Source organism: Phyllobates terribilis, unplaced genomic scaffold (genome assembly GCF_046119375.1).
Source record: "Phyllobates terribilis strain yellow unplaced genomic scaffold, ASM4611937v1 Scaffold_3722__1_contigs__length_71533, whole genome shotgun sequence".
In the NCBI taxonomy this organism is placed as follows: domain Eukaryota; kingdom Metazoa; phylum Chordata; class Amphibia; order Anura; family Dendrobatidae; genus Phyllobates; species Phyllobates terribilis.
The window spans coordinates 54,568-63,734 of NW_027366475.1; the positions used below are offsets into that span (position 1 = coordinate 54,568).

Sequence of the window (9,167 nt, forward strand, 5' to 3'; positions counted from 1 at the left end):
AGGACTCCAAGATCCCAACTTAAATCCCCGGGTGAAGAGTCGGCACAGGGTACCGGAACCCAAGCTGGTGGGGGGGCAAAACACACCCCAGCCAGAGACCGGAGACCGTGGGCAGCGTTTGCCACGGTCACCCACCACATCCACCACGAAGGCATACCACGTGGAGGGTCAGGGAACCCGAGGCCAAGGGTCTCCCAACAGAAGGCCCGAGGGAGCTGGACCTGGGTGGATCACTGGTGGGGACGGCCAGAGAACGGGACAGAAGGAGAGCTCAGGGCCACGCTCCGGACTTGTTTGGGGGTTGGCTGGATCCAGGACCTGGTGGACGCAGCACGGCTCGGGTGGTCACTCGAAGCTGGAGTGACCAGTACAACATCTGCAGTAAGTAAACACCCTTAACTGCACAACCCGACTCTGTCTTCATTGCCGTCTGCACTGCATCACCACAACCCCCATCCTCTGCACCTGTCCCCCCTGAGGCTATACCCCTCCCGTTGGGGGTTATTCCACCAAGCTGCGCACCCACCATCAGCCTCAGCGGACCCTGCTGCAGCGGCGGCCACAGTGACCGCATCACAACGGGTGGCGTAGTCGACACAAAAGAACTCTTAGTAACATCTGTAGGACTGCCACATAACACTGAGTTTGACGCCCTGGGCACGGGCCGGGTCACAGCCGCTCGGAGACTACAACCCCCCCATCTGATCCGGTGCCGGGTATTCCCCTCAAAAAGGAATATGTCCCAGGGGGCGCGTCACACAAATCTCGGCTCTGCTGAATTTCTGCACTGAATGCCTTTTATCATCTACAAACACATTGGTTAACAATAACCAGAGAGTGGTCAATGCCCTTAACATAAAAACTTCCTAACACATTCCCAGTAAACATTTCACTAACTAAATGTATTTTTCATAAGAGTCATTTAGTTAAATCCTTTGGCCAATTAAACATCATAAAAATGAAGGCATTGGCTCTTCTATCATCTCTATAGAAACAGTGGAGGGAGTGTAAAGTGCTGTAGTGCTGTAGTCGTGACCGAGCTGCAGTCCCTTTGGCACTTTACAGACAAGGGGTGTCCCAGTCCCAGTGTGCTATAAAGTGTGGGGGGCATCACACCCACTTGTGGGCCGTAGGCCTCCGCTGCCTCCAGGCTTCCGTCCTCAGGAGCCGCCGTACACAATGCATGGAACAACATTCAAACAGTCAAACTTTCACTAACAAGTACAAGTTCATCATGTGGGTACAAGTGGGATCGGGCCCAGCAATGCAGACTTCCTTCCTCCTTAGCACAACTCCTCTTCTCTTCTGCCACACGTTCATTCTGGACTACCCCCAAGTCTGCTGACTCTATCAGCCCCAGGGATTCATTGTCCACTCCAGCAGTGCCCCCGGGACCTGCCACCTGCTCCTCATGTAACTCCATGTCGCAATGTCAGAAGACCAGCCCGCTCCATGGTACCTGGCCTGAGCCATAGGCTCCAGGTGCTGTTGGAATGTCCATCACGGATCTCCATTTGGCCTCCCACTGTACAGAACATTTGGCCCATGCTGCCCCTAGCAGCCCACCACCCCACCTGAACTTGAATTCTCTTCTACCCTTCACTGGCTGACACTGAATCCCCTCTAACCAGGAAGTGCCCCCCCTTCTTATCAGCACTAGTGCCCTCCCACTGGGCTAAACCTAACCTTAACCATTTCCTATCTTACATGCTAATCTATTATCCTTATGCTATATTCTATGCTATGCTAAACCACAATATTGCAATATGTAGTAAAAATCACACCACAGGCTGATCTTCAATGGAGCGCCGTCAGAACAGGCTCCAGGGCCTTCAATAGGCCTGCGGCAGCCATGACAACCCATCAGCACCCTGCATTACTGGAGGAAGGGGCAAGGTGTGCCCCCCAGACTGCGCTTTAAAAATGAGATTGACAGCAGCATTTAAGGGATTAACAGCAGCGAGTGGAGCTTAGCTCTGCCTGCTGCTGTTACAGTCAGATGCTGCCTGTATTAGGCCACGTACACACATTGAGTATTTGGTGAGTTTTTTACATCAGTATTTGTAAGCCAAAACCAGGAGTGGGTGATAAATATAGAGGTGGTGACATGATCCTATTATACTTTTCCTCTGATTGTTCCACTCCTGGTTTTGGCTTACATATACTGATGGAAAGAACTCACCAAATACTCACCGTGTGCACGTGACATAGGGGTATGTGCATGCGCAGTCTTTTATACATCGGCGTATCCACTTATTTTTTTTCTATAGAAAGACGCTTCTGGAAAACCCTGGCTGTGTGGATAGATAAAATAGTGGAAGCTTAAGATTGGATCGGTCATTTCTTTTAGTTGCTTTCGAAGCCTGAAGTGCTTAACAGAAGAGACAAGAAATGAAATATATGCACAGCAAGTCGTTTTGACATTGCTGTGCATATATTCATTCTTTTTTATGTTTTTTAAGTGTTTTTTCAGGTGGGTTCATGGCAGAATATGCCTGAAAATGAGGCGGTGTGCACATACCCTAACAGTCAACATCTCGGGGAAATGATGCAGACTACTACTATTGTAGGTTAGAGGAAAAGGAACCACTGGTTACAAATGCCTATAACAGGTATTCTTGTACTTCCATTTACCCACAGTGCATCTGCAGTAGTGATGGACAGTCTGGCTCTTTTTGGTGATCTGTCTCTCCTGGCTCTGCTCACCAAAAACAGCCAGCTCTTTTGGATCCTAAACCGATCCCTATTAAATATGTGTTTACAATAGGTGAACACATATTTAAGATGATGTTAATGAGGCTGAAACTCTGCCTACTTGCAGTTGACCAATTAAATTGATGAGTGGGCAGAATTTGGTCTGGGTGGGAGTTACATCCCCTGAACACTGGAATTTAACACCCAGTTAGAGCCATTCAGAGAATATAGTGGCCCTCACTGGGGCGCTGACCCCCATCGTTCACAGCAGGAAGCCGTCAGTTTGTTTCAGGTCGTTTGTGAACGACCCATCACTAATCTGCGGGCTCCTTCATCTTTCAGCATCCATCTTCATTCTTCCCAAAGTCGGGGGGCGGGGTGTGTGTGTTATCCAGTATGGTGGTATTAGTGGTATTATACACCTATGATCTAGGGCGGTGTCTGCCTCACACTATATTCCTTATAGCTCATGTCATTACTTTCTTGAATATGAGGAATTCCAAAGACATGTACATGGACATGCAATAGCAATAGAAAAAAAAATCCGGCCTCCTTCCACCCCTTAATAGCCGGCCATCTCACACCTTATTTCCCCGTCACCCAGGACAGCTCAATGAGTTATGGAGGAGGGGGAAAAGGGTAATTATAGTCACCGGTAAATATAATTATTTTACATAGCAAAGCAATATAGCTTTAAATGCTATGATTTTAAAAAAAAAAAAAAAAAAACTGGCCTCCTTCCACCCCTTAATAGCCAGCCATCTCACACCTTATTTTCCCGTCACCCAGAACAGCTCAATGAGTTGTTATGGAGGAGGGGGAAAATTATAACTATAGTCATCGGTAGTCACCGGTAAATATAATTATTTTACATAGCAAAGCAATATAGCTTTAAATGCTGTGATTTAAAAAAAAAAAAACTGGCCTCCTTCCACCCCTTAATAGCCGGCCATCTCACACCTTATTTCCCCGTCACCCAGGACAGCTCAATGAGTTGTTATGGAGGGGGAAAAGTATAACTATAGTCATCGGTAGTCACCGGTAAATATAATTATTTTACATAGCAAAGCAATATAGCTTTAAATGCTATGATTTAAAAAAAAAACTGGCCTCCTTCCACCCCTTAATAGCCAGCCATCTCACACCTTATTTCCCTGTCACCCAGAACAGCTCAATGAGTTGTTATGGAGGAGGGGGAAAAGTATAACTATAGTCATCGGTAGTCACCGGTAAATATAATTATTTTACATAGCAAAGCAATATAGCTTTAAATGCTGTGATTTAAAAAAAAAAAAAAAACTGGCCTTCTTCCACCCCTTAATAGCCGGCCATCTCACACCTTATTTCCCCGTCACCCAGGACAGCTCAATGAGTTGTTATGGAGGAGGGAGAAAAGGGTAATTATAGTCACCGGTAGTCACCGGTAAATATAATTATTTTACATAGCAAAGCAATATAGCTTTAAATGCTATGATTTAAAAAAAAAAAAAACTGGCCTCCTTCCACCCCTTAATAGCCAGCCATCTCACACCTTATTTCCCCGTCACCCAGGACAGCTCAATGAGTTGTTATGGAAGAGGGGGAAAAGTATAACTATAGTCATCGGTAGTCACCGGTAAATATAATTATTTTACATAGCAAAGCAATATAGCTTTAAATGCTATGATTTAAAAAAAAAAAAAAAACTGGCCTCCTTCCACCCCTTAATAGCCAGCCATCTCACACCTTATTTCCCCGTCACCCAGAACAGCTCAATGAGTTGTTATGGAGGAGGGGGAAAAGTATAACTATAGTCATCGGTAGTCACCGGTAAATATAATTATTTTACATAGCAAAGCAATATAGCTTTAAATGCTATGATTTAAAAAAAAAAAAAATCCGGCCTCCTTCCACCCCTTAATAGCCGGCCATCTCACACCTTATTCCTCACAGCCCGTGTCATTGCTGTCACGAATATGAGGAATGTAAATTACCGGTATATTTAAAAATTGTCATAGGCATTAAAAAAAAAAAAGTCCGGCCTCCTTCCACCCCTTAATAGCCGGCCTGTCTCGCACCTTTTATTTCCTCTCAGCTCAGGACAGCACCATAATCTGCTGCTATGATGGGTGAGAGGAAATGCAGTCACCGGTTATAAATGCCTATGACTGAGGGGAAGTGCAGGTGTTATTGCACTTCTACTTACCAAGCATCTCTTGGCTCCTCCATCTTGCTGGTTGCATCTTCGCTCCTCCCAAGGTTAAGTGCCTGATGGATATTGGAGAAATCTTCTTACTCCACGTCGTACTCCCTGTAGCCAGTGCCCATCCTGGGATCCATACTTCAATCTTCCTATATTCTGATGATCTTCATTTCCTTCTGTTCTTCTTCCAGGGACTCAAGAGGGCACTATCTCTGATGACACGTGAGTCTTCAAGGGTTTTCTAGCTGACAAATGAAAACCCTCTGAATGCAGCCTGTTTGTCTGGGGGGATCGATGACATTGTGGCCTCTGCTGCCTCCAACTTGCCTAGATGGAACCTTTTGCGGCGGTGATGAGGTTCAGATGTCTGGATGAAACACAACAGAAGATTAGTATTTAAGGATGATGACTTATCACATTAAATAAAGTCACAATCTTTGCTCTTCATTTGTGTATATTTTATTCCCAAGTAATCTTACATATTGGTTTTCTGGTCAATGTACTGCAATTAGCATGAGAATCAATACAGCAATTGACTATATTTGGTTTATTACCTAATCATGGGAGGTTCCATCGGTAATATACTGTAATATTTCTGTCATGTGAGATTGGTGATCTTCATGGGAAACATTTATGCCGGGTTCGTTTGGTGGCTGGCAAATTACCGCCTTTTAGGCTGCTCACCCACTAATCCAGTGTGCCGTCATACAAAGCTCATGCTAGCACACATTAATGTATGCAGGATGACGTCAAAGATTGTTGGTGTATGAACATAAGAGCTGAAGCTAGATGCATCAAACCCGGGTGCTCTGTACAGACCCTGTGCACAATCAATTATGGAGGGGCATTAAATTCACAATCCGATGGCACTTGGCATCATTTTTTTTCTTTCAGATTCCTACTAATTCGGACAGCAGAAGCCTCTATATGCCTCCTCGAGGTATATGAGGATTGAGAAGACTGCTCATGCTCATATATAGACTTTTCTGGGAGACCTATTACAGTTTTGTACAAATTCGAGCTGTAATTCGACCTTATCCATGAGCACTTTCTCTTATGTACAATGGTTAAAGAAGAATATATTGGGCGTTGCATTCACTAGTCTTACTCTTCTTAAACATTAGATGGCTGTCCAATTTCAGACTGCCAATCCTTTTGTTCTTACTGAGATAAGTCGCCACCAGATATTTGGCCAACTACTATGTCGGCCCTCGCTCAACCGAGCTCTCCGGTGTTCCCTATGTGAGAGCTGCTGCCAGACATGCCTATAGGTGGTTTATCTCAATGAGAACAAAAGGATTGGCAACCCTGAATTGGACATGTCAGATACTTAACTCCCGCAAAAATCAATTGTCCGGGGGTTCCTATACAGATTAGACTGTTGGTAGAATCTATCGTTATCGGTGGGTTTGGCCAACAATAGTTTAATGTGTATTGGAGTAAAATGCACCAAATTAATGACAAGGTGCATGGCCTTTACAAAAATCTGGTGCTTGAATAGTTTTACAGAGATAAATACATCTATGCTACCCTTGTATCATTTTCTATAATATGTAACAGTAAATCTATTAAAGGCAATATGTCACCAGGTTTTTGCTACCTTATCTGAGAGCAGCATGATGTAGATAAAGAGACCCTGAATCCAACAATGTATCACTTAGTTTACTTTGTGCAGTGGTTCTGATACAGAGTTCTTAGATTTAGCAATGTAGCAGAGTTGAGAAAGCTAACCCCGCCCACACTAGGCTGTGCATGTAAACAGTCCATTGACATTGAGCTGCTTAACACAGGAGGAGGCGGAGTCGGCCTAGCAAGCATGTGCTGTTGTAGTCCTGGCAATGATAATCACCAGGTGATAAAACTTTCAGTGTAAGTAAACAACAGCACACAGCATTACAGGTGACATATCATTGAAATCTGTGATTTAACCTCTTCCTCATGCTGTCCACAGATTACATAGTAAAAAGTTCACCCTGACCTGGATACAATTTCTGTCCATTTACTTACTACAGGGATGTGTGGTGGGGGCATCTGAAGGGCTTCCACAGAGACCCAGTCAATATGCTGGAAAAAGGGATGATCTCTGATGTTTCTGTGGACTCCTAAGCGCTTGGCGGGATCTCTCTGGAGGAGCTGGAAATGAAAAATATGCTTAATAGTCAATCAGTGCAGGTAAAAAATCTTATAACAGAACAATTCTACAGGACTTCTCTAGTGCAACGTTAGACCCTAGGGCTCTTTCACACGTCTGTGTGTCCGGTATGTGTGGTGACAGTTTCCACACGTACCGGAGACACTGACACACGTAGACCCATTCAAATGAATGGGTCTGCGCACATGTCAGTGTGTTTCCACGGACCGTGTGTCTGTGTGATCCACACAGACATGCCAGTTTTTGCCAGCCGGCAGCACGGATCACACGGACCCATTCAAGTCAATGGGTCTGTGTAAACATGTACCGCACATGGATGCCATCCGTGTGATATGTTCCGGGCTTGGGAATCAGCGGTACAGTTAGAGCTAATCCCAAATGCCGGGTGCTGAATGCTGTCCTCATCATAGTTCCCTGCCGGCGCAGCGATCAGCACCAGCAGGGGATAGTGATGAGAGTAGAATTCTGCTCCCGGTGTCTCCACCTGTAAAAATAAGAATAAAGTTTAAAAAATCCTTATACTCACCTGTCCTAAGTGTCCCCCGCTGTAATCCACACGACCGCTCAGCAGAGGAGCTGTGCTCAGTGAGCGGTGTCCTGTCAGTCACTGAGCTCAGCGCAGCTCTGGGGCCTGCTTGCTGCAGGAGTCATTCTCCCCTGCTCCTCTGCTACTACTCTCATCATTATGTCCTGCTGGTGCCGATCGCAGCGTCGGCAGTGTTCAGCGCCCGGTGCTTGGAAACAGTGCTAACTGTACCGCTGATTCACAAATTCCGGTGCGTGTGCTACTGATGCACCACACGGGTGGCACATGAGCGTCACACGTGTGCCACACAGGTGCACAAGGACACGCATATCTCCGGGACCAGAAATATCAGGACGTGTGAAAGAGCCCTTAGGTCCAACTGACTGTAGACTGCCAGTAGATCCATGACAGCAAGGCTCAGTGACTAAACACTTCTACCCAGCAAAACAAGTACTCATGTAGATCCTCAAATGGATTCATTGCTGGTTAGAAAGGGAAAAATTAAGAGTACATTGGCCTATTCTGTGCGGCTTCAGTACATTTACCATGGCAGTACATTACTAAGTAGTAAATCCAATATCTGTATCGTTCTCACCTCTCTAATGATGTCTTCAGCGCCGGAGGAAGATGTATCAAATAGTGCAGGATGGTAAGTGCACTCACCGGTAACCATCTCATTTATGATGAGGCCAAGCGCGTACCAGTCCACTCCGGCGCCATACTCCTCCCTAGCCAGCATCTGTCACAGAGGAGAGAACAGTTACTACATAGGTGACATGTCAGCACATGAATGTATCAGGCTTTGTATCACGTTTGTGTACTTCTGTGGTAAAATGACACAGAGTCAGTTGAAGTAAGAAGCGTCATTGATGTTTGCTAAAAGAGGCTTTTAAGTTTCCTGGAAGAGATGTGCCGACTGCCGACTACTTCATTGTAGTTTAGTGCATTATTTTTTAACCTTGCATTTTAGGCTGTCGGCCAAAGTTTAGTGTACTCTAGGGTAATGCACATGATGTATTTTTTGGGAAGGAGGGGCAAGTCCACCGAGTTTTTCAAGAGGAAGACGCTTCAGGAAAAGTCTGAGTTATTTTTATCCTGAAGCATCTTTTTTTTTTTACCCTTCTTCGTCATTTCCATGCCCCTGACGCCCACCCCCCTGCTCCCTCTCTCTGGAGCACTCTGGAATGCCTGCTCTGTCTGCAACAAGCTCCATTTTGTCCATGACCTCTTTACCTATCACAATCTCTCCTTCCTGGGCATCACAGAGACATGGTTGACACCCTCTGACACTGCCTCCCCTGCTGCGCTGTGTTACGGTGGCCTCCACTTCACCCACACTCCTCGCCCTGGTAACAGACATGGTGGAGGAGTGGGTCTACTCCATTCTACCAACTGCACCTTTAGCCCTATACCACCTCTACCCTCTCTTATTCTACCTTCTTTTGAAGTCCACTCTGTCCGCATTTACTCTCCCTCCAACCTCCAAGTGGCTGTCATATACCGACCTCCAGGCCCGGTCACTGCCTTTATTGACCAATTCTCCACCTAGCTTCTTTACTTTATCTCTGCTGACATTCCCACAATCATCATGGACGATTTCAACATCCCCACTG

General features: G+C 45.7%; 1 long non-coding RNA gene across 1 annotated transcript; it reads right to left on the bottom strand.

Moving 5' to 3' along the window:
- Positions 1 to 4,794: 4,794 nt before the first annotated feature.
- On the bottom strand, positions 4,795 to 8,292 carry LOC141248515 (uncharacterized). The gene is made up of 3 exons (XR_012311715.1): positions 8,150 to 8,292; positions 6,884 to 7,009; positions 4,795 to 5,243 (listed from the first exon to the last, which is right to left on the bottom strand). It is a non-coding gene; the product is annotated as an uncharacterized lncRNA (long non-coding RNA).
- Between the last annotated feature and the right edge of the window lie 875 nt (positions 8,293 to 9,167).